The sequence below is a fragment of the Sus scrofa genome, chromosome 8, assembly GCF_000003025.6.
Source record: "Sus scrofa isolate TJ Tabasco breed Duroc chromosome 8, Sscrofa11.1, whole genome shotgun sequence".
NCBI lineage: Eukaryota > Metazoa > Chordata > Mammalia > Artiodactyla > Suidae > Sus > Sus scrofa.
This window is the reverse complement of record NC_010450.4, coordinates 835,480-858,965: the sequence shown is the minus strand read 5'-3', so window position 1 is coordinate 858,965 and position 23,486 is coordinate 835,480. Positions and strand designations below refer to the sequence as shown.

Genomic DNA, 23,486 nt, shown 5'->3' with positions numbered 1-23,486 from the left:
CAGCTGGGACAGGGGGGCCCCACTGGTAGCAACTCAGGGTACAGCTTCCCTCAGCCTTTTGCCCCTTGGCACAGCGACCCCGTGGGGTTGACTTCAGAAGAGCAGTTTTAGGAGTTCCCGCTGTGGTGCAGCAGAAACGAATCCGACTAGGAACCATGAGATTGCGGGTCTGATCCCTGGCCTCGCTCAGTGGGTTAAGGATCCGGCATTGCCCTGAGCTGTGGTGTAGGTCGCAGATGTGGCTCGGATCTGGCTGTGGCTGTGGCGAAGGCCGGCAGCTACAGCTCCAATTCGACCCCTAGCCTGGGAACCTCCACGGGCCGCGGGTGCAGCCCTAAAAAGAGATCTAAAAAAAAATAAGACAGAAGGGCAGTTTGGGAAGTTCCAGGAGGTTCTGGAGCACTGCTGGTACGGGAGCGCCTGAGGGTAGGTGGACCGGGTGAGGAGAGGCCGGGTGCACCACGAATACAAAAGCGGCCATAGGGGGATGGGCAGCTGGCACAGGAAGCCCTGAGGCCTCACTTCGGGTGTCTGCCTTTGGTGGGAAGAGGAGGGATGGGGGTCCCCCGGTGCTGATAGGCCCATGGTGGGGTGGCTCCCTCGGCCGGTCACCCCCACGCCAACCCTGTCATTAGTCGATCGGGTTTCTCGCTGCAAACCCCAGGCTCCGTGTGGTTTCTCCAGAGTCATAGGATCTGGCCAGGCCTGGCCTTGTCCTGGCCAGGGGGTTGGGGGCCCCTGGAGGGGGCGTCCAAGCCTCTCTCCTGCCTTTCCAGGCAAAGGGGTCAGTCGGGGTCGGTCAAAACCTCCTGCAGCCAGCAAAGGCAGGACTCCTGGGCTCGGCGGCGTCATCCCGGGGGCCCAGGGCCCAGGGAGCCTCTGTCTTGGGCCTGCCCCTTAACGCCCCACAGCCCCATGACGGCCTGAAGCTGGTCGGGAGCTGTGGGCCCAGGGCTCAGGGTAGGGGCCCAAGAAGGCCCTGCAGCAGAGCAGTGGTCCAGGTGGGGGGCCGGGCTCTCTCTGAGGCAAGATCCCAGCCCCCAGGGTCAGTCCTCACGGAGGGGTCAGGGAGGGACTCCCCGCAGCCTGCCTGCACGGGCGCGCTCGGCCCCCACCACATCAGGGCCAACCGACCCAGTCCCACAGGCCCGCCGGGCCATGTGGGTGCCGGGCTGGGAAGGGGGTGGGGGCTGTCCGTGTTTCACCAGCAAAGTTGAGAGGCCGTCCTGGCTCCGGGGTGGTAGCAAGAGTGAGGCCACGGCCGCCTGGGTCTGGTTTGGCCACATTTTTTCTCTCGGGAGACAGGCCTGCTGCTCCCTCTGGTGAAGGTGTTCACTCTCGCCGGGCGGGGTGCTGCTCCAGCGCCTGCGCCTGTGTGTGCACGTGTGCGGGTGCACGTGTGCGGGTCCCTGTGCTCTCGGCCCAGGAGGCAGTTGGGGTTTGAGCCAGCGCCCAGCGGTGCGCACGGACAGAGGCTCAGAGCCGGGAGGCCCAGGCCAGGCCACACCCTGGGGTGGCAGGAGCCCCACCCTACATCCATCTCGCTGGGCCAGCAGCAGCCCCCAACAGGCAGGTGGCTGGATGAGAGTGAGGACGAGGCCCCGGGTGCGGGAGGGAGGCTCAAAGGCCCGATCCACACCGCCTGGCAGTGGGACTTTGGGCAGCTTCCCTCCCTGCTCTGCCGGCTCCTGGTCTGCAGTATGGAGACAGCAGAGACCCGCCCCCCCCTTGCCGTCCGGTCTGCCTTAGTGGTCCAGGACAGGGCCCAGCACTCAGAACTGTCATCCCGGAGTTCCCTCTGGGGACAAGTCCAGCCTCCTCTCTGGCCCCCGTCAGAGTCCCTGACCCTTAGGTCCCGGAATTATTTTCAGAGAAAAGGCTGACACTCCACCTGGGAGCTGCGGTGGAGAAGCTAAGCTCCGCCTCTCGCAGCCACAGCGATTCCAGGAGGAAGTTTCAAGGACCCCGCAGCCTGGAGGACGATGCTTGGGAAAATCCAGGCAGGCTGCTGGGACAAGGTGATGCTTAGGTAGGTGGGAAGAGGCTGGAAGCAACAGCTTGGAGGTGGGCGTGGGAACAGCCCTGCAGCCCCTGTCCTTCGCCGCCTGGGGTCGGAGAGCCCTCCTCCCCGCCAGCCCGGCCCTTCTGCCGTCGCAGGGACTTTGCTTTGGAGGAGAAGGTGGCCGAGGAGCTCCCTAGGTCAGCCCTGGGAAGCCGCCTCATCAGCGATACCTGCCCTAGCCCAGCCCTGAGCAGCGGAAGTGGTTCCACCGGGTGGGCACCCAGCTCCACCGGACTGTGGGCCGCTGGCCTCCAGCCCCGAGCCCCCTGGGCTCCAAACCGCGGCGATGCCCTGACCCCAGGCGGGCGGCCGACGGGGGAATTCCGGCCGCCCAGGGAGAGCGAGCGGACCCCCACCTTCAGCCCGCCCCCGCCCGCCCCTCCCCCGCCTCTCTCTTCCCCTCACTCTCCCTCCCCAATCTCCCCTCCCCTCCCTCCCCCGACTCTCCCCCTCCCATCCCCTCCCCACTCTCCCCTCCCCCCACTCTCCCCTCCCCGCCCCGACTCTCCCCTCCCCTCCCCCCGACTCCCCCCCACTCTCCCCTCCCCTCCCCCCGACTCTCCCCTCCCCCCCACTCTCCCCTCTCCTCCCCCTGCCGTGGTCCGGCCTGCGCGGGGGCGGGGCCGGCGGAAGGGGCGCCGCGGGCGCCGCTCAAAGGGCCGCTAATGTTCGCTAATCCCGGCCTTTCAGGCGGCCGCGGCCCCGGCTGTTGGCCCAACAACAGGCGTCTGAAAAGGGGCGCGGGGGCCGCTGCCCCGGCCGCCCCGCCCCGACCCCGGCGGCCCCGGGACCCTGGGCCCGCAGGACCGGGCGCAGGTGCGTCCGCGCCCCCGAGCCCGGGGCGTCCCGCGGGAGAAGCGCCGTCCGGGTCCCGTCCCGGCCCCGCTGGGGAGACCGCGGCCGGCCGGGAGGGGAGGGCGGGGGGGGGGGGGACCGGGCCGGCCGGGCGCGGGGGTAGGGCTGGCCGGTCCGCCCCCGCCGGCGGCTCGGCGGTTCCCAGGCCCGGGAGGGGCGCGGGGGCCTCACGTCGCAGACGGGCGGGCCCCTCCGGAGCGTGACCCCGGCTTTCAGCGCCGCCCCTGGCCCGGCCCCAGCGCCTCGTTAGGGATTTAATTAAGGAGCCGCCGGGGATTTGCATAATCTCCGAGCCAGGCTGGGGAGCCGGGGCGGGAGGGCTGGGGAAGGGGGGCCGGCCCGGCAACCCTCTGGGCTGGGGTCTCCAGGTCCAGGGACTGAAGGGGCCTGGAGGAGGCGAGGCCGGAGGCAGGAGGACCCTTTGTACCAGAGCTGGCCCTGGAATTCCCATCTGAGCCGGAGGGTCCCTCCTCCCCCCAGCTGACCAGAGCTGTAGACTCAGCTGGGCCTGGGCCCCCAGGCAGGCTAGGGGAGGGGTGCCCAGGAGAGGCCGCAGGCACCCCCCTCAGGCAAACAGTGAGCGCAAACATTCCAGCCCCAGCCCAGCCCTGGGGAGCAACAGGCCCCGCCCCTTCCCACAGGTCCTTGGAGTGGCCCCCATTCCTGGTGGTGGCCGGGGTCAGGCGGCAGGGGTCAGAGCAGAGTGATGGTGGCGGCTGCCCACCCTCCCGGGGCGGGACCCCCACTCCCCCCCCACCCCCCACCCCCACCCCCGGGTCGCAGTGACTGGGGGTGTAGAGAGCGACTCAGCACTCCAGCTCCGGCTGGAGCTTCTGGGCTGACCGCTAAGGGGTGGAGATGGCCGCATGACACATCCTTGGACCCTGGACCTGAGTGGAGGTTCAAGAGGGGCCTCTCCGGCCTGCCCTCCCCCAGAGCCTAGTGATCAGTGGGCCTGACCTGCTGGGGCGAGTCCTGCTCCTGCTCCCTCTCCCCCTGTAGTCCCCAAACCGCCCTCTCCTGGCCGTCTGGATGGGGACACTGAGGCACTGCTCTCTGCGGCTGGGTCAAGGAGGGTGGTACGCTCCGACCCCGGCTGCCCACAGGCATCTAAGGACAAGGGTGTGATAGTGTGGCCTCGGGAGGGTGGCCAGGGCTCAAGTCAGAGGCCTTTTGGGTCCCAGCCACAGCCCCCACAGCCCCCTCCCAGTGCCTGGCACCTGACCGCCCTGTGGGCATTCCCACAGCTTCAAAGGGCACTGTGGGGCCTGCACGGGCAGGGCCTTTCATCTCCTGGGTGGCAGGAGGGGGACAGGATGATCCCTGGAGGCATGGCCACCTCCCAGGCCCTTCCTCTGGCACCCTGCTGGGACTTGGCACCCCAGGCCAGCCTAGGTTCTGCGTCTGCAGTGGCTCCTGGGGGCTCTGAGTCAAAGCCCTGTCCCTCTAGTGCCCACGAGGCCAGAGGACCTGGTGTCTTGTGCCTTGCTGCCCCCACTCCCCACTCCGCCAGTTCCCTCTGTGCCTCCAGCCGCTCAGGCCTCGTCATTCAGGGCCCAGCTCAAGGGTGCCCTCCCAGGGGCGCCCTCCCTGACCCCTCACTGCCCTGCTCCTCTGCGCTCACATCACCACCTGAATCCTGATGTGGGGTCTTTTTTACATAGTCTGTCCCAGTGGGAGGCTGGCTCCACCCCCAGCCTGTCTCATTCATGGGACCCCCGCTCTGAGTTAGAGGGCAAGTGGCAGCTGTTGGTGCCCCATGGGGTTGGCATCTGTAAAAGACTGTTGAGACCCTGGGGAGCCCACCCCCATTTCTGGATCCCCCAGAAGATAAGTAGCGGCCGGAGCCAGGCACACAAGTGCGTCTTTGGTTGTGGTGATCATCATACAGCTATAAATGCAACAAATTCACTGAGTAATTAAAAAAAAAAGTCTGGTGGAGTTCCCATCGTGGCTCGGTGGTTAACGAATCCGACTAGGAACGCTGAGGTTGCGGGTTCGATCCCTGCCCTTGCTCAGTGGGTTAAGGATCCAGTGTTGCCGTGAGCTGTGGTGTAGGTTGCAGACATGGCTCAGATCCCGCATTGCTGTGACTCTGGCGTAGGCTGGGGGCTACAGCTCCAATTGAACCCTTAGCCTGAGAACCTCCATATGCTGTGGGAGAGGCCCTAGAAAAAGCAAAAAGACAAAAAACAAAAAACAAAAAAACAAGTATGTCTTCGGATCTGGGGCTGCCACATGCCAGCCTAGGTCAGGACAGAGGGGGGCTGCAGCGTGGGCACCATATCAGGCAGCTGCCTTTTGCTATCTTCCAGACGACAGGGCAGGGGGACAAGGCCCAGAGAGGGTTGTGGTGAGTCCATGGGTGCCCCATTCTGGCCTGGTCAGTTCAGGGGCCTGCCTCTGGGCTGGGTGGTAAGAGAGGACAGGGCCTGGCAGGTGGGCTCGGGACTCTGGGCACACGTTTTGGTCCTGGCAGCCCTTCCTTCCACAGGCTCCTACTTCATTCAGCTCTTGTTACCCCAAGAAGCTCCACACACCTGAGAGCTGGGCTGAGCGACAGGAGGGTACCAGGAAGCCGCAGGTGACCAGGAATGGAACAGCCTTGGCGAGGCCTGCGGTGCAGAGAGGGGGGTCTCTGGCTGAAGCAGGAGGATGTCCCTGGAGAGAGGGGGGCTTCAGCTCTCAGCCGAGGTGCCTGGGAAGCCCAGAGGGCACAGGCCAAAGTTAGGGGCACCTTCCCCAGACAAGCCAGGTGCTGTCCTGCGTGGGGACCTGGGCGCAGGAGAGGCGCTCAGCCGCGTCACTTGGCAGCAGAGCGGGGGTGGGGTCTCAGGCTGCAGCCCCGCTGTGGCTGTGGGGCTCGGGGTCCTTGGGGGAGTCTCTGGAGGGGCCTGAGAGCACAGGAGGTGGCAGAGGATCCCGCCCAGGGGAGCCCCTGCAGGGGCAAGCCCCTGGGGTGGCAGGGCCAAAGGCCTCCGGGGGCCTCCTTCAAGGGATGACTTGTGGCAGCAGAAGCCCATGCCCACAGCCCCCCACCACGCCAGGGTCTGCGGGACCCGGAACTCTCCTGGCTGTGAGGGGGTGGAGGTAAGCCCCAGGCTCCCGTCCATTTCCACTCGCGTGGTCTGAACATCACCCCGGCAGCTCCCATGGCCCCACCACCCCCTGCCACCCTGGAGCTGGAGCAGCCAGGAGCCAGCAGAGGCCTGGCGGGGTTGGCGGGGGACCCCGGAGGGCTGGCCTGTGCTGGTGGCCCCCCTCCGCCGGGGCTCTTGGCTGCGTGGGGCCTGACCCTGCTGGGGGCAAACGCAGGCCCCGGGGTCTCCCCTCCCCTGCTCGCCAGCCCGGACCCCGACGGGAAGCGGGCTCTGGGGGTAGATGTGGCTCAGCAGGCAGGAGCCCCGCTCTGGGCGCAGGGCCCTCTGGCTGGGTGCAGGCTGGCCCGGGAGAAGCCCAGGGGCCAGGGCAGAGCCTGGGGGGCCGGGGGTGGTGGTGGCAAGGGCGAGGCTGCCCGGAGAGCCGGCCGGCAGCCGCCCTCGCTGGAGCTGGTCCCTCCTGAACGGGCCTTTCTCTGGGGCCCGGGGGGCGCGGCAGGGCCCCCCCTCCCCGCCTGCCCGGTGCCCGGCCTTGCTGTCGGCGCCTCCCGGCCCGGCGGCCGCAGCCCTGGTGTTGCCTTCATAAAACAAAGTTTTCCTTTCGCGCGCGGCCTCCGGCGGTGAAAGGGCCGATTTAGGAGCGCGCGCCCCGCCCGCTGCGGCGGCGCTGGCCCCGGAGTTTAGAGCGGCAGCGCCGCGCTCCCCGCATGACTGGGGCCCTTTATCCCGGCGCCGCTCACCGCGGCCGCCACGTTTCCCATTAAGACGTTTGGAAACCCTGCGGAACCCCGGGGTGAAAACAAGCCGGGCTGTTTGTGCCTTGGCGGCACGTGGCCACCGCCCCTCCTACCCTGCGGCAGCCTGCGGTCCCCGCCCCATGGGCGTTGTGACCCCTCCGCCGGCGGCCGGTCCCCAGGTGAGCAGCCCAGGGCGGCCGCTGTGCGGGCCGGGCCGGGTCGCCTGCAGGAGTGCAGACCCAGGGGAGGGGGGTTCTGACCCGCCCCGGCAACACCCCGTCCTGCTTGGAGGCCTGGCCGCCCGCCCGAGGCGGCCAGGACGCAGCTTCACTCATGCGGTGCTCATTGCATGGCTGGGGAGTACGGGACCCCTCGCCCATCCAAGGAGGAAGCGGTGGGGGCGTGCATGCAGGGCGGAAGCTCAGCACCAGGCCAACGGGGCGGGCGGCCGTGGGCAAAAGTCGGGGGGCTCCCGTGGAGACGGGAGCTGTGAGCCGTCCGCGCCCCCCCTGGAGGGACCGCTGCCGGTGACCCATGGACTCTTCTGCCACGCAGACCACCCGGGTGGCATTGGGGGCCCGGCTCTGGGCTGGCACCCCAGACCCCTGGGCAGGCACGGCACACCGGGCACGTGCGGACCCAGAGGAGTGTGCTCGCTACCCCGGGTCTACACTCAGATCCAGCTGAGTGCCGGCTTTGTTGGGCTCCTGGACTTGATGCGTTCACGGCCAGCTCCTGACCGCGACCCCCACCCAGCTCAGGGGCTGGCAGCTGTCCAGGTCTCAGGCCAACCCCTGGGGTCCTCTTGAAGTTGCCTCTCCATCTAAGCTCGAGGGTCCCTGCCGGACCTTGGCCTCCTCACGATGCCATCTGCCCCGCTCTCTCCTGGGCAGGTGCCCCTTGCTGGTCTCCAGGTGCCCGCCGGCCACCGTGGTCTGTGCAGTGGCGGAGTCCTGGGGAGGTGTAGGTGGGCTGCTGTCCTCAGCTGAGGGCCTGGCTGGCTGCTGGGCTGGAGTCCAGAGAGCAGAGGTGGCCCTGCCCAGAAGCGTGACCTCTGCCCGCTGCCAGGCTGCGCCGGCTGGGCCCTCCACCCCGTCCCCTGTTGAGAAGTCGGCCAGACAGCAGGGGCAGGAAGCACATCCCTCCCCATGTCCTGGAGTCCGGTTGCAGCCCAGGCCGGGTGCACAGGGCTGCCGTGGGGGCGGCCTCAGGCTGAGGAAGCAGGTCCCCCTCCTCGGGGGCCTGGCACCTGTGGGGGTGGGGAGCACCCTGTCTGCTACTTGCTGCTGGGGTGGGGGCTGCTGGGAGCAGTGCTGGGGACTCGGTGCTTCCAAGGGTGCCTCCTGCCACCGTCCTGCCTGCCCCCCAGTCCTGTTGCCCACCTCCTGGGGGGCTGCCCGCTGCTGGCCCCCATCCTGGGGCCTCTGTGGACAGTCTGGCGCAGCTCAGACAAGAAACCTGTGTCTGCTGACCCACACTGCCCTCTGGGCCCTCAGACACCTGCCTGTCCAGGAAAATAAGGCTCAGGGCACCCAGGGGCTTACCAAGGTCACATAGCAAGTCCAAGGTCACAGCTGGTGATAGGCCCAGGCACAATTCTGCACCTCCAGGCAGGAGGTGGGAGGCAGTGGGTTGGGGGGAATGGGGTGGGTGGATCCGCTGGCCAAGCAGCCTCGGAGATGGCCGCCTACGCCCACGCCTCCTTTGGGCCCACGAGCCCATCTTAGAGGTGGGGGACCAAGGTGTCACAGCACAGCTCTGGCCGCAAAGGGCTCCCATTCCCCTCCACCTGTGTGTGCTTGGGGGCTTCCCACACTGCAGGTGACACCTGACTGGAGTTCAGTCCCCTGGCCGAGGTCAGGCAGCTGCGAACGCGGGGTGGACCGGGTGTCCAAGGAGTCTGGGGGCCTCGTCTCACCCAGCACCTCTGCTGGGGATGGGGCACAGCTTGCGTCTGGGAGCCGGGTCTGTTTGGAGATGAGATTTTTAGGTCTTGGTTTTCACGTGGCGCCAGTCTCCCGGGGTCAGTGGCAGGGGTTGGGGGGCGTTGGCCTGTGTGGGCGGCCTCAGGCATGGGCCCGACAGGGTTAAGGAGCTGCCTGCACTCCCACCGTTATAGTTGGGTCATTAAAAGCCCATCTCCTGCCGGGGTCCCAGCCCTCCTGGGGCCTCCCGGGCCTTTGTCTCACTTTCTAAGGCTCTGACAGGATCGGCCAAGCGGGGGCCAGGAAGAGAGGGGGGCTGCAGCACACAAAGTACCCGGCCCTGGCGTCTCCTCTGCCAGGATGCCAGCCTCGGGGGCTGGCATGAGTCAGGCTGGGCAGGCATCCCCCAAGCCTGGCCTGGACGGATCCACCCCGGCCGCACCCCCGGCCACCCCTGGGCTGTTCCCAGGCCCGTGGCGGAGAGCCCCCAGCCCCTCACATTTGCCCATGGTCCGCTGCAGGTTGCTAGGAGCTGGGTGGGGGTGGGCGCGCAGCTGGTGGAGGATGCGGGCGGGGGGCGGGCGCCCGGGGACAAAGCCAGCCTGTGATTAAGTCATCTGCCCGTTGGCGCCACGTATGCCACCCCCCCACCACCACTGAGGGCCACTCCCGCCACACCCTGCAGCCCCTGCAACCCAACTAGGCCCTTGCCCCTGGGCCCGGCTTGAAACCAGCCAGGGGGTCTGCTGCCAGCCCACGCCCCCCTGCTGTGTGGCCCCTGCTGCCCGCTCCCCAGGCTTCTTCCCAGCTCTGCGGCTGGCCTGCAGGTGACCTCAGCCAGGGCCCTTTGCCTCAGTGCTCCCATCTGTTCCAGAGGTGGGCTGACGGCCTCAGCGTCCCCACAGCCCCCTGGGGCCTGACCCTCTTCCAGCCCCACACCCGGGGTTCTGGTCTATCTGGGGGTACTGCCGCGGGGCCTAAGGAACTGGCCGGGGGGAGGGGGGCCTTGCTGAAGGGAAGGGAGTGGGGGTCTGCGAGCCACTGTGCTGCCATTCCTGCTGTTCCCAGTGTGTCCCAGGGCCCCCCCCTCCCTTGGTGGGCTGGTCTCTTCCTGTCCTGCCCACCCAAGGGGTGGGGGCTCTCTGGTCTCCGCCTTGGGCCCCCGTGGCCCCGTGCAGAGCCTCTACCACTTCCAGGGAGGAGCCCAGCCTGGTGGGGCCCCCGGGGGAAGCGGGTCTGAGGGTCTCTGGGGACAAAGGAAACCACACAGGGTCCGCCTCCTCGCTGGGGCCCTGGTGGCTCCCCTGGACATCATGGGGCCCTGGCGCAGCCACAGCAGGATCCGGCACCCCCTTGGGTCTGCCAGGAGCCGGGGGCCTTGCCGCTGTTTTAGGGCAAGCGCTGAGTCGGGAGGCCCCTGGAGGCAGGCTCAGCGCGAGTGGCCTCCGTCCTCTGGTCCCCAGAGTGGACGGGACAGCCTCTGGACGGGTGGGGGCTCGGGGAGGGCGGCTGGGGCACACTGGTGGTGATGGCGGCGGCCTCTGGGGCCAGGCCTGGCCCGGATGGGTGGGACCCCTGCCCGGGCCTAGCCGGCTGCTGATGGGGTTTCAGGCTGGGGCGGGAACTTCCTGGGATCTTCCCTTAACCAGGGCCTTGGGCGGGGAGTTGATCTGCCTCAGTCACACTTACCTGCCGGGGAAGGGGCAGCCTGGCTTCCCGGCTGAGGCGGGCCCTGGGGCCAAGCCCAGCTGAGGCATGGGGCGGGGGCACCAGGAGCCTGTGTGCAGGTCTGGACAGGTCCTTCTTTCTCAGGCCTCAGCCCTCATTGGGCTGAGAGGCTGCTGAGCCCCCCCCTCCCCCCCCCCGCACAGTCCCCGGAAGCCCACCTGGAGGGTGCGGTCAGCTCCCTGGGGAGCCCGCCCTGGGTTCCTCTGTGGCCTGGGGACATGTGAGCAGGCACAGACGGTGTGGGGGGCCTTCCTGCCCCTCGCCCGTCCGTCTCTCCAGGACTGGGTTTGGGCTGTGCCCCGGGGTCTCGCCAGGCCCCGCCGCCCATCCCCAGACTCGCTCCGCTCTGCTGGGGCTCTGGCTGGGTCCCAGCTCAGATGGAGGCGGTGGTCTCGTCCTCCCCGGTCTCACCCTTTGCCCAGCTCCATCTGCTCTGGGCCGGGGCACGGGCAGGCCAGAAGAGCCTCCTCACCCACCTCTGCCAGCATCACCCCCTCAGCGGCCAGCCCCGTGCCCCCGCGGTCATGGGAACTGGCAGCTCCAGCCCAGGTGCACTGTGGGGAGGGTCCCCCCCGCCTCTTAGCCTCTCCCGGGGCCCCAGGGACGCCCCTGCTCAGGCTGGGCCCTGCGGTCCCTCCGGTCCCACTCTCACCGTTGCTGCCCATGTGTCCACTGCCTCTTCCCGGCGAACACCTATTGTCCTCCCGCGCCCTGCTCAGGGCCACCTACTCTGGGGGTCGTCATCCGGCTCCGCCGCCCTCGGGGTAGCTTGTAACCCGCCCCTAGGCTGAGCATCTGTGGCGCCTGGTGTTCTTAGGCGTGAAAGGGGCCAGCCTCTGGGCTGGGCCCCGGGCAGGCCCAGGGCACAAGGCAGTAGTAGAGCAAACCCACCTCCAGGCCTGGTGGGGCCAAGGCCACCCTTGCCCACGCTGCTGGCAGTGTGTCCGGCTGTTACAGCCCCTCCCACAGGCCGAAGCCCCTCCGCTGGGGAGACCCCAGGGCTGGCCCGCCACCCACCCTGAGCTGGTCCTGCTGCCCCGGGGTCTGGGAGGCCCAGCCTGGCAGGGCTGATGCCCGCGGGCAGGGTGCTCTCCTCCCCGGTGCCTGGTGCCCGGTGCCATCTGTAGGGTCACCTTCAGACTGGCTCCTTCACCGTGGCCTGAAAGGTGGCACTGGGACCGGGTTCCACCGGGGGCTGGAGGGGCCGAGGCCCGCCAGGCGAGGAGGACGGAAGGGAGGACGGCTGCATTCCGGCACCTTCCCGGGCGGGCAAGGGTGAGCCCCCGCCGCTGCCGCCTCTCTCCCGCCTGCCGGGGCCTGTCTGGCCTGGGCCTTCCCAGAACCCCGGCTGCAGCGCCGGGGGCGGTCTGTGCTGCCCGCCACGGAGAGGGACGCGGTCCCCTTCCCTCACCCCAGACCCAGCTGCTCCAAGACAGGCTCTGGCCCAGGACCACCCCCCCGCCCTGTCCACATGGGCGCTCCCCAGGTCTGTCCTGGCACTGACTCTCACCCAGTCTCGTTTCCCTGTTGTCAGCCGGGGCCCCAAGTCCCACCCAGAAGGCGCCCCTGCCTCCCCACCAGGGCAGAAGCTGGGTCTGGGGCCATGTGCACGGTCAGCCAGGGTTTGTCAAGTGGACGGGTGGACCGGGAAATCCCTGACCGACCTGGCCAGCGGCTGTGGGAGGGTGCGGGGCGACGGGCTGGCGGTCGGAGGAGGGGACGTGGGTGCCGCTGAGTCACCAGGTCGGCAGACAGCCCTGCGGGTGCAGGGAGCCGAGTGCTCTCTGTGGGAGGGGAGGGCGGCGGTGAGCACACGAGGGGTGGAGGGCGGGGGTGGGGGTGGGGGTCGGGGGCCGAGTCTCTGGAAGGTTGGAAAGGAAGCGTGTCTCCCAGAACCCAGGAGCCGCACCCTGAGTGCGTGTGGTTTCCTGAGCGGCCAGGAAGGTGGTGAGAGTCCCAGGCCTGGCCTGTCCCATCCCGTGCGTTGGAGAGCGTGGCCTGTGGCACCTGCCTGGGCCGGGGGTGGGAGGGGTGGGGGTGCGCCCTGGGCTGGGAAGTGGCTTCCAGCATGGGCTGTGTGGAGGCCCTGGGGAAGAAGCCGCGGGAGACCAGGGAGCAGAGCTGGGGCTGCTGGTGGTTGGGGCCGGGAGAGTCATCAGCGACCGCCAGTGTGGACGCACGCCTGCGCCTGCCTCAGTGTGCCCGGGAACCCCCGTGGCTCCCGCTCCCCGTGGGCCCGAGGCCGAAGGATGATGTCACGTCTGCTGCGGGTGCCCTGGGGCCTGGCAGCCAGCACACAGCCCAGGGGCATCGCCAGCCAGGGTGCCCTGCCCAGGGCTGGGCCAGGTCCCCACCTCGACCTTGCAGCCTCAGTGCACTCAGGTCACCCCGGGGTCATGGAGCAGGCGAGGCACCATTGGCTGGGCAGCCTCCCCGGCCTCCCCGGTCCCTGGCCTGGTCCCCCTGATCACCTCTAGGGGCACAGGCTGTGGCCGAAGGAGCTCCCCAGGAGCAGGGCCAGGAGAGGCAAAGGCATGACCACGGACACAGCAAGCCCTGTGCACCTTCCCCGACACTCTGGGAGGGACCCGCTGCCCTGTGCCCATTTTTCAGGTGGGGCTTGGAGGCGGCACAGCGCTTGGGCCAGGCACTACCTGAGGCAGTGACTCTGGAGCCCCTGATTTAATGGGCTGGTTGCCTCTCTGCTCAGGCCAGCATCAGCGAGGCCACTGCCATCGCCACCCTGGAGGCTGAGGGCAGCCCTGCGGGCACACCCTGGCAGCTGCTGTGGGCATCTCTCCTCATTGCTGTCATCCCCTGGAGCCCGCTGGCTTCCACCACCCACCCCCATCACCCCGCAGGGAGCCGGGCCTGTGTCTGTCCTGCCCATTCGGGCAGAGCTGGGGTGGGGGTGCGGCCAGACAGGACAAAAGGAGGGTCCGGCAGACGCGGTGGCCACCTCCCCAGAGGAGCCAGGAAGGCTGCACGGGCAGATCCGATCAGCTGGTAGACTTCCGAAGCCCCATCGCTGACCGCCCCGTGAACTGCCTCATCCGCGGTGCCGGCGCTGCCCTTGGGGGCTGGGCTTCGTGAGCAGGTAGACCCCGGGCCCAGCTCTGGGGCCAGCAGCCGCCTTTCCCGGGCAGCATGGTCCAGGCCCTGTCCTGCCCTGGGCTTAGGCAAGTGACCCGCGTCCGTGACACACTGGGCTCCTGCTCCAGGGTCTAGGACAGCCCGCCCCTGCGGCTCCCAGCTTGGAAGGGCCCTTGGTCAGGCCCGGCGGTCGCAGCCTCAGTTTCCCCATCTGTAAAATGGGACTCATGACCAATAAATGCGGTTCCTGTGGGCGGGGAGCTGGGCCACGCACCCCGTGCCACGGGGGCCCCCGTCACCCTAGAGGAGGCCTGGCTCGTCCTCTCTCCCTCCCCCACCCCAGGCCCAGTGCGGAGCGGCCGTCAACTGGGTCCCCATCTGGAAACGATTGCGTTCGTGGCCCTCAAAGATATAATTAAAATATATTGGGTTTTTATGCTCCCTTCTCGGCTGGGGAGGAATCCAGGCTGGTTATGAAACCGGATCGCTCTGACGTTGGGCCCGGGGAGCCTGGGATCCAGCGCGGCGGCCTCCACGGCCACAACGGGAGCCGCCAAGGCCCACAGGGCCGGGGCTCCTCTGTGTGCTGGGTCCCCAGCGGTCCTGTCCTGTCTGGCTGCTCCAGGCCACGGGCAGGGGTCCCGGCCTCTCCCTGTGGGGTGGCCTGCCCAGTGGTGGACTTTGAGACCCTCTGCCCACCCCAGCCTCTCTTCCTGCTGCGGCTTCGTGCTTCAGGCCTTGCCTCCCCCAGGAAGCCCCTCTGGCTGTGACCCCATCGCAGGACGGGCCCCTCCCCCAAGCGGCTCCTCTGTGAGATCTGAGCGTCATCTTGGCCCCAAGGACATGGTGGCCCAGGGTGGACCTGGGTGGCAGGGGGCCTCAGAGTGAGTCTGCTGGGGAGGCCGGCCCCTCCTGAGCCCAGGTGCCTCTGCCCAACCGCGGGCTCCAGGGGTCCAGGGGCTGATGGGAAAAGTCGCTCCTGCGGGTAGAGCCCAAGGGGCAGATGTAGGGTGGGCTTTGGGGGACTCTGCCTCCTCCAGGGAGCCCTCCCGGCCCTCCCTCAGCCGACAGCGAGCCCAGGTTCGCCTCAGGGGCCCAAGGGAGACACAGGCACTGCCTCTGGCCTCCGCCCCTCCCTGCCTGGGCTGGGGTGACCCGAGGGTGCCCAGGGTGTGGGAGGGCCCTGCCTGAAGCCCCCACGCTCCCACGACAGTCGCAGGGTGGCGTCCCCATCACGGCCCCTCAGGGAGGAGAAGGAGCTGCTGCCGACCCCGGACCTCAGAGGTGGATCCTGCCTAGCGCCACCCGGAAACCTGGCCTGGGGTCCCCCTCGCAGCCCCCGGCATCGCTCAGCCCCTCCCGCTGCCGGTTCAGCCTCAGAATGGCTGGCAGGCTCTAGCCCGGCTGTGCCCCTGCCCACATCCCACGGCGGAACCCGAGGCTCTTCCTGTCGGGAGGGACCGGGGCCGTGGCAGGCTGGCCATCACCCAGGGAGCGCAGACTGGACGTGGTGGGACGGCCGGCCCTCCAGGTTTGGGTGGGGGCAGAACACTGGCCCTTGGCCCTCAAGTGGCTGTGTCGCCCAGGTCCTGGCCCCTCCCCCAGCCCGGCCGGAGAGCCTGCCGCCGGGACCCAAGTGTCCCACTGCCCCGGTGGCACCTGCTGCAGGCCTGCCCCGTTGGGCGGCTCCAGACCATCAACCCTCTGCTCTCCCCACCCCACACTGGGCTCCCGGGGCCTGGTTGCCCACCCAGGGGCAGCCCTCTCCACCCAGGTCCCCCAGCCCTGGGACCATCCCGAGGAAAGGGACGGAGGTTCCTTGGGCCCCTGGGCAGGGAGCGCTGGCGGCCGGGGGCTGCGTGGGTGTCTCTGGGGAAGGGCTGGCAGGTGAGGGCTCCGCGAGGGCGTGCGGGCACAGGCTGCAGGCATGGGCCGGAGGCAGGAGCAGCGGCACAACTGGCCTGACCAGCTTTTGGCCATGTCACCACCGCCGGTCTAGAGGGATGGAAGTCCTTTATAGGGAACCCCCTGCCGAGGGAGGTCGGGAGTGGGGGGACTTTGGTGTGAAGACGGGGTTGGGACCCTGGCCATGGTGGAGGGCACACTGGAGGGAGAAGCCCTGGCCTGGGGTGCCAGAGCCGTGTCACCGGGTTCCTCGCCACCAGCCTCCCCCAAGGCACCTCCCCCAGGAAGCCAGCCTCGCTCAGCTGGCCCCGGCCAGGGGAGGGCGTGTCGGGCTGGGCCCGTGGGGCACCTGGGGCCCGACAAGCCTGGGCTCGGGGCGAGGGCACATTCCTGCTCTGAGCCTGTGGGGAGGGGGTTCCCAGAAGCACCGAGGAGGTGTGGCCAGCCTCCCGCAGGGACAGCCCTGCGCTTCCTGCTTCGGGGGGGCCCCTGGGGGGGGGACGTGGCAACAACACCAATCGTGAGTGCCCGCCTCCTGGGCCCTCCCTCCGCTTGGCCTGGCTGCCTCCCCCAGGCTCCTGCAGACAAGGCCAGCCCCCAGCGGCCCCTGCCCCCAGCCTGTGCGGTGCCCTGGGCTCCCGGTCAGGGCCCCACTTTCGTTGTCTCTATCCGCAGGAGCACACGTGGGTTCGGGGACCCTCTCCAGGAAGTGATCAGGGCAGGGTGGGGATGGCTGTGGGACCTGTGGGGTGGGGTCGCGGGCCCGCCCTGCCGGCAGATGAGATCACGCTCCTGGCGGGTGTGCTGGCACCTGGCGTGGGGCACGCTCCCGGAGGAAGCAGCGGTGGGCACGTCGGGGCGGGTGCACACCTGGCCGCACCCCACCCAGCGGCCCCTAGGCTGGGCGTGGGCTCCCCAGGGCCCATAGCGACCCTCTTGTCCATGGACCTGTGGGCCTTCAGGCACCGACAGGCATTTGAAGCTTCCTTTAGGAGAGAGGCCCCTGCCTGTCACTGCCCACTCCTCCAGGAAGCCCTCCAGACACCGGGCCAGCCCACAGCAGGCCCCCAAGGAGAGGAGGGGGGAGCGCGTGCTTGGTCCCAAGGCCTGGGTCTCTTGGACGCTGAGCTCGCCGCTCCGGAGGCGGCCTGCCTGCTCCTGTCCTGCTCGTGGCCTGGGTGGGCCCCGGGACACAGGGTGTGCGGGGACGTTGGGGCTGGGGCGAGCCACCCCTGCCGAGCCCGGCCCAGGCCGCTGGGAAGAGGCCGTGTTGGTGATTCTTTCCGCGAAGCCTAACGTCCAGTCCACCAGACGCCTGGAGGGGTAGGAAGGGCCCCTCACCCGTGAGCAACCCTGACTCCTAGCTCCCAGCCCCGACCTTGACCTGACAAGGCCGGTTGGAAGGCCTGGGCCTCCAGCAGGGGACGCAGGCGAGCCGGCTGCGTGGTGGAGGGGCCGAGACAGACGGCAGATCCCTGGAAGGGACAGGCGCGTGGGGACGGGACAGCTGGCGGATCCCTGCCGTCTCTGTGGGTGAGCTGCCTGAGGCTGGACCAAGGACACAGGGACGCCGGGCCGGCCTGGCCATGTGTTTCTGATTCCTCGATGCCTCCCTGGCGTGATGCTTGTGCAAGAGATGCCCCCTTCCTTGATGCAGGGGGCCCTTAGTCCACCCTAAGGCGGTGGGCTGGACCCCAGTGGGAGGCTGCCTTCCAGGACCCAAGAAGCCCGAGGGTCATTGGCCTGCGGCCTTGTGAGGCGCTGAGAGGGTGAGGACGGAGGGGGGACAGAGCGGAGCCAGCCCAACGGCCTTTCAGGGGAGGCGCTGCCCGCCCAGTGCCCAGGCCAGCTGGGGACCTTGCCGTCCAGCCTGGCCAGGATCCAGCCCGCCCCGGTCCCTCTCCTGTGCTGCCTGCTGCTCTGGGTGCCCCTTACCAGAGGGCCCTGGGGCCCCTGCCCGCTGGCCTGGCTGAGAGTGAGCGCCTGGCCAGGAAGTGGGCAGGAGGCGCCGCAGAGAAGCTGCTGGGCCTTACGGGCTGGGGGGGCCTGGAGCCCCCAAGATGCCCCCCCACCCCTCCCACCTGTCTGCCCCATTCGCTGTGGCGCTGTCCCCCATGTTCTGCACTCGCTTGTTCATTCCTTCAGTGTCTCCCCCGCCCAGCCGGGAGGCGGCCCTGCCAGGGCAGGGACTGGACCCATCCGTCCCAGGGTCTGGAGCAGAGACGGTGCTCAGCACGCCTGCCCCGTGGACGATCGGGTGGCCGGAGCGTGAGGGGCCTCGAGGCTCAGGGTCCCACCCACACTGACCTATCGGGAGGATGGATGGGTGACTGGTAGGGTCTGGACGGGGGTCGGCCTGGAGCTGACAGCCCTGCCCCTCCTCACCCAGAAATGCTGCTGCCTTCTGGAGCTGGGGGGGAGGCCCTGGGAGAGGGTGGGGGAGGCCTCCCTCTGGGCACCGGCAGGAGGGCGAGTGTCCGGAGCAGGGGCAGGCAGCTCTGGGCAGGTCACCAGACACCCCCGGTGGGAGCCCTGAGGCCCAGCCCGAGGCTCTGTCCTTGGCGGCCGCCCTGCCTGGGAATCAGCTGCCAGGCTGGGCACGCTGGGGAGCGGGCGCCCCCTGGTGGGCTCGCTGTGTCCCCAGCGCTCGGCCTGCTCCCCCCCCCAGCCCCACAGGACCCCCCCCGCCCCCGCAGCAGACCCCTCCCTGGACTCTGCCCAACCAGGCCCTCGATGGGCCGCCGCCGCCCCTGAGAGCGGCCGAGGATCCCCGGGGCAGGCAGCACCAGAGCAGCCACTCGGCCCCACACAGGAGCTGTTTCCTGAGTCCTAAGGCCCGGCTCAAACCCTCCTCCCCGTGGGCCCCCGCACCCTTCTCGGCCCCGCAGCCAGGCCCCGTCAGCCCGGCCCGCTCAGCGGTGGACACGGGGGCTGGACGGACAGTGCAGCCGGAAGGGGGACAGCAGGGGCTGTCCTCTGGCAGGGTGGTGTGCTCAGAGGAGCCACGCGCGGGGACCTGGCCGCCACCACAGCGGCCACTCGCTGGCTCATTCATTCCCCGCTCACTCTGTCACTCCCAGGTCACGTCAGCCCATCCCCCGGCTGCAGGAGGCGCGACACCCCGCCCGCCCCGGAGCCAGAGAGCCTGAGACACACGCGCATCCATCCATCCATCCGCTGTCCAGACACCCGCGTGCGGTCCGGCCGGGTGCGCAGCGCCAGGTCTGAGGAGTCCAGCCTCTCCGAAGCACTGTGTGCGTGGGGGCCTGGCTGGTGGCCCGAGGGCCAGGGTGCAGCTGCCCCCGCACCATGGTGTAGCCCAGAGGATCGCTGGACAGGGACAGGGACAGGGCTGGGGAGGAAGGGCCTGGGCACTGCCGTACGCTGGTCCACAGCCCCCCAGGCTTGCTCAGACCCTCCGCAGTGATGGTGACGGGGGTGGTGGGTCCCCCAGCCACCCTGGCCCAGCCCTGCCCACCTGGCACCTGTGTGAAGGTGGAGCCTGGCCTCCACCAACTTGGGTTGGGGGAACTGGGCCATGCACGGGGGCCTGAAGGACAGAAGGGAGAGGTGGGGGGCGGGCTGGAACCCCCAAAGCTGGGCAGGGCTAAAAAGGAGTTGGTCCCTGGACTCCCAGAGTGCGAGTCTGGGAGACCTGACGACAGTCACTGCTCAGCTGGAGTTTCAGGCCAGCCCGGCGCTGCCCCCTACAGGCTGCCTGGGCTAATGGCACCCATGTAGTCACAGCCCGGGTGGGAGTCCCTGGGGCCAGGGGAGCACAGGGGGCCTGGGATCCAGGGCCTGGATGTGTGTGCCTGTCCTCACACGCACAGCCCCGCCCCAAGGACACACCCCACAGCCCCGAGGAGAGCCTCTGCTGGAGGTCGCCCCTTCTCTGGCCTCATCCAGCCCTGGAGGAGATGCTGCCCCCTGGGACCCCCCCAGTAGGACACAGGAACGGGCCCAGTGCACCCAGGGCAGCCGCAGGGCCCAGGGAGGGCTCTCTCGTTTGTATGCCCGGGCACACAGGCACACATGGGCACAGACACCACCAGTGGGTCCTTCCCAGAGGGTGGGGTGCCAGCCTCAGGAAGACCTGGACAGCTGCTGGGCCGGGCAGCAAGCCCCCTTCACCTGGGCTATGAGGGGCCCAGGGGAGTTTGGGGTTCGGCCTCGGCTGGGGTAGCTGTGGTAGAGGCAGTGCTTGACTTCGGGGGGCTGTGGTGGAGGGGGGGGCACCTGCAGGAAGCAGGGGGCACGTGGAAGTGGGGCTCCGGCCAGCCTCCCTGCCTTTCCATTCCCTCGGGGACTCTGGCATGAGGCTGGCAGCCCACTGAAAGGGCCGACCCTCCAGGCTGGCTCCAGACGGACCCTCACAGAGGCGCAGAGGTGGGCGTCTCCATGAGGGGCTGGGACCCCGTGGGAGGCCCGCTCAGGGAGGCCAAGGGGGCAGTGGGTGGGCCTCGGGCTGCCAGCCCCCGCCGTGGTGGGGGCTTCGTCTGCTCAGGCTGCCCGTAAGAAAATGCCACCGGCCAGGGCCTGAAACAGCAGATAGGTATTTTCTCACTGCCCTGGAGGGTGGGAGTTTGAGACCAGGGTGGCGGCCAGTTTGCTGGGGGCGAGGGGCTGCTCCCTTGCTTGCAGAGGGCCGCCCTCCGGCCGGTCCTCATGGGGGAGGCAGAGGCCTGGTCCTGCCTCTTTGCAGAAGGACGAGCCCTAATCGCCGCCCAAGGGCCCCTGACTCTGGGGTTAGGGCTTCAGTGCAGGCATTCTGGGGGCACACACCTTGGCTCCAGGTCCCCACCGCACACGCGGGGAGGGGCTAGGGGACCCGCAGCGTCCTGTGTCTGGGCAGCTCCACTTACCCCCGTCCCCATCCTGGCAGGAGGCCCCTTGGCCCCTGGGGACAATGTGCAGGAAATGCAGGGGCACAGAGGCCCGGACCCGCGGCTGTGTGCCCGGCTCGGGTCATGTTTACCCTCGGAAGGCCAGTGCCAGGGCCCCCACCCGGCCTCGCGGCCCCGAGTTAACTCCAGGATAAACGGCCATTCAGCCACACAAGGCCCCTTTGTCCAGGGGGAGGCTCCCGGCCCAGCATGCTGCCCGGCGGCCCGTGTCCTCAGCGTGGCCCGCCGCCCCGCGTGGCCTTCTCTGGGCAGGGCCCTGGCCTGGCTCAGAGAGGCCCCCGCTGGGGACGAGGCCCTGCAGCTCTTGCAGTGGCCGGGGGGCCAGGCAGGCTGCGCTGGGGGAGGGGGTGCCCGAGGCTTCTCAGAGCAGCCCTGATCCTGCAGGAGAACGTGTCCCTGCAGCCGTGTGGCCACCTCGGCCTCTGGGCCAGGCACTCCCGTGGGGGTGAGTCTGGGGGCTGCAGGCCCCATCCTGCTCTTTGTCCACCCGGGCCCCTGCGGCTCCTGCCCGGCAGGAGAGGTGCCGCCCACAGCCTGCGTCCTGTCTGGCCCCTGGCCCCTGTGGCCTGTTTCCTTGTCTTTGAAATGGGTCTCAGCAGGCGGTTGAGAGCCCCCCCTCACCCCCCACCCCCGGCCCCCAGGGGAGAGTCTGTCCTTTGCTGTCCGCAGTGGAAGGCAGATGTGGGCACCACTCAGGAGTGGGGTTGGGGAGGGGAGGGGAGGGGAGTGGGTGGAGGGGAGCGAACGGGGAAGGGAGGGGTGGGAGAGGGGAGGGATGGGGAGGCCCTTGTCTGGGGCCAGGGGTGGGCGGACATGGGGGGTGGGACCGGGGAAGGGGCTACAAGTTTGGGGGCAGGAGCCTGAGTCACTCCAGGCAGGGCTGGTGCCTGAGCGGAGGAGCCGGTCAGCCTGGCGGCCAGGCCTGCCTGCCAGGAGGAGGCCGATGGCCTCGGCAGCAGAGGAGGGCTTCTGCCTTGAGGGCCACCTGCCGCCTTTCCAAAGGCTCTGGTTCTGGGGCTCAGGGGAGGGGGTCCAAGGGGCCTCCCTGAGGAGAGGCTTTCAAGCAGAGAGGTGGGTGCACTGGGGCAGCGTCCCGCTGGCCAGTCCAGGGGCTTGGCCCTTCCCCTTGGAGCTGGGAGCTACGGCAGGTTCTTGAGCGCCGGAGGGCCGTGTGTGACTGGCTGTACGAGCCCCTGGCGGTTGCAGTGAATGGCTGCAGGGCGGGTGGTGGGTCTCCAGGAGGCCGGACAGGAGGTGCCGCGGGGGAGAGGGTGGGGTGGGAGCACAGGGGCGCAGGGAGGGCCCCGGGCTGGGCAGAGCACGCGGAGAACGACCCCGCTGTGCGTCCATGGGGGCCCACAGGGTGGGGGGCTCCTCAGTGGGGTGTCACCAAGTTCCCATCCCTGGGCAGCAGCCCATAGCCAGCAGCGCCCCCTGGTGGCGGCCAGCTGGTCAGTGCAGCCCACCCGTGGTCCCTCCTGGGGCTGTCGGTTCCCTGTGCTGGGACCCCTACGCCCCGCTGCTGAGAAAACACCCTTTTGTTGGCGGTTTCTGTTTAGGGTGGGCATTCTCTGCATGCTCCTCCTGCTCGCAGACACAGAGGTCTGGGCTGGCAGCAGGGGCAGGGATGGGTGGAAATGCAGATTTCCTAGGCTGCAGGGGCCTGTTTCATAGACCAGCATCCAGCCAGCTCTCTGGACACCTGGGTCCCCTGATGCCCTGAAGAAGGGCTCCCGGGGGCTGCCCCACACACGCTGTGCCTGTCCCACGGGCCACCTCCACCGTCCAAGTGCCTCCTGCCCTCAGCCCCAACCCCTGTACTACACGGTCAGTGAGCACAGGACGCAGCAGCGCGTGGCCAGTGTCCAAGGGCCCCTGGAGCAGCCCGCTGGGGCTGGGGCTGGAAATTCTGACACTCTCACCTTGAGCCTTTTTTTTAAAAATGAGAGTTGCGGTGTTTATTTCAGGTTTTCTCTTCTTTTGGCCACACAGGCAGTGTGTGGAATTCCTGGGCCAGGGATCAAACTTATGCCACACAGCAGCAACCAGAGCCGCAGCAGAGAGAATGCAGGAGCCTCAACCCGCTAGACCATCAGAGAACTCCCAAGACATCATTTTTTTGTCTTTTTTTGTTTGTTTTGTTTTGTCTTTTGTCTTTTTGTTGTTGTTGTTGCTATTTCTTGGGCTGCTCCCGCGGCATATGGAGGTTCCCAGGCTAGGGGTTGAATCGGAGCTGTAGCCACCGGCCTACGCCAGAGCCACAGCAACGCGGGATCCGAGCCGCGTCTGCAACCTACACCACAGCTCACGGCAACGCCAGATCGTTAACCCACTGAGCAAGGGCAGGGACCGAACCCGCAACCTCATGGTTCCTAGTCGGATTCGTTAACCACTGCGCCATGACGGGAACTCCTTTTTTTTTTTTTTTTTAAAGGGCCGCACCTGTGACACATGGCGATTCCCAGTGGCTGATTCAGAGCTGTAGCTGCCCGCCTGCACCACAGCCACAGTAATAGAGGATCTGAGCTGCGTCTGCGACCCACACCACAGCTCATGGCAACTCGGGATCGTGACTCCAGGGCTTGAACCCACGCCCTCATGGGTACTAGCTGCTTTCGTCGGGAAGGGAACTCCAGAGACGTTACTCCTTACTTAGGAGCTTCTGTTGGGTTTTAAATGTCATCCTGGGAAAGGTTCTCCAGAAACCACCGTGGGAGGGGAACCGGCTAGGGGGCTGCGGGGGCTCGACAGGCCGGCAACCCAGGCAGGGGCTGCTGGTCTCGGGTGGGACCCTCCTTCCTCGTGGACTGGAGGGGCCCCCACGCTGCCGAGGCCGGCCCAGCGCCCCGCCGTAGGCGTGAACTCCGCACTGCTACCAACCCCGGGGCAGCGTCCTGCTGTGGGTAATGGGGACTGTGACCAGCCTTGCCAGGTGACACAAAGCCAGCCGTCAGCTTGGCCAGCTCAGCTTGCCTCTTACAGCCCGAGTTTGTCTGGAGCTCCAGCTGTGGTGCAGGGGGTTAAGAATCTGACTGCAGTGCCTCGGGTCGGTGCAGGTGTGACTCAGGTTCGATCCCCGGCCCAGCAACTTCCCCGTGCTGTGCGTGCAGCCCTAAACAACGACGAACGTGGGCCCTCTTGGGTTTTGACCTGTGGCCCGAGGGAGGACGGCAGCC

At 68.4% G+C, this 23,486-nt stretch overlaps 1 long non-coding RNA gene across 1 annotated transcript; it reads left to right on the top strand.

Annotated features, from left to right (window-relative positions):
* Positions 1,509 to 22,804, top strand: LOC110262042. The gene is made up of 3 exons (XR_002346525.1): positions 1,509 to 2,029; positions 18,484 to 20,755; positions 22,745 to 22,804. It is a non-coding gene; the product is annotated as an uncharacterized LOC110262042 (long non-coding RNA).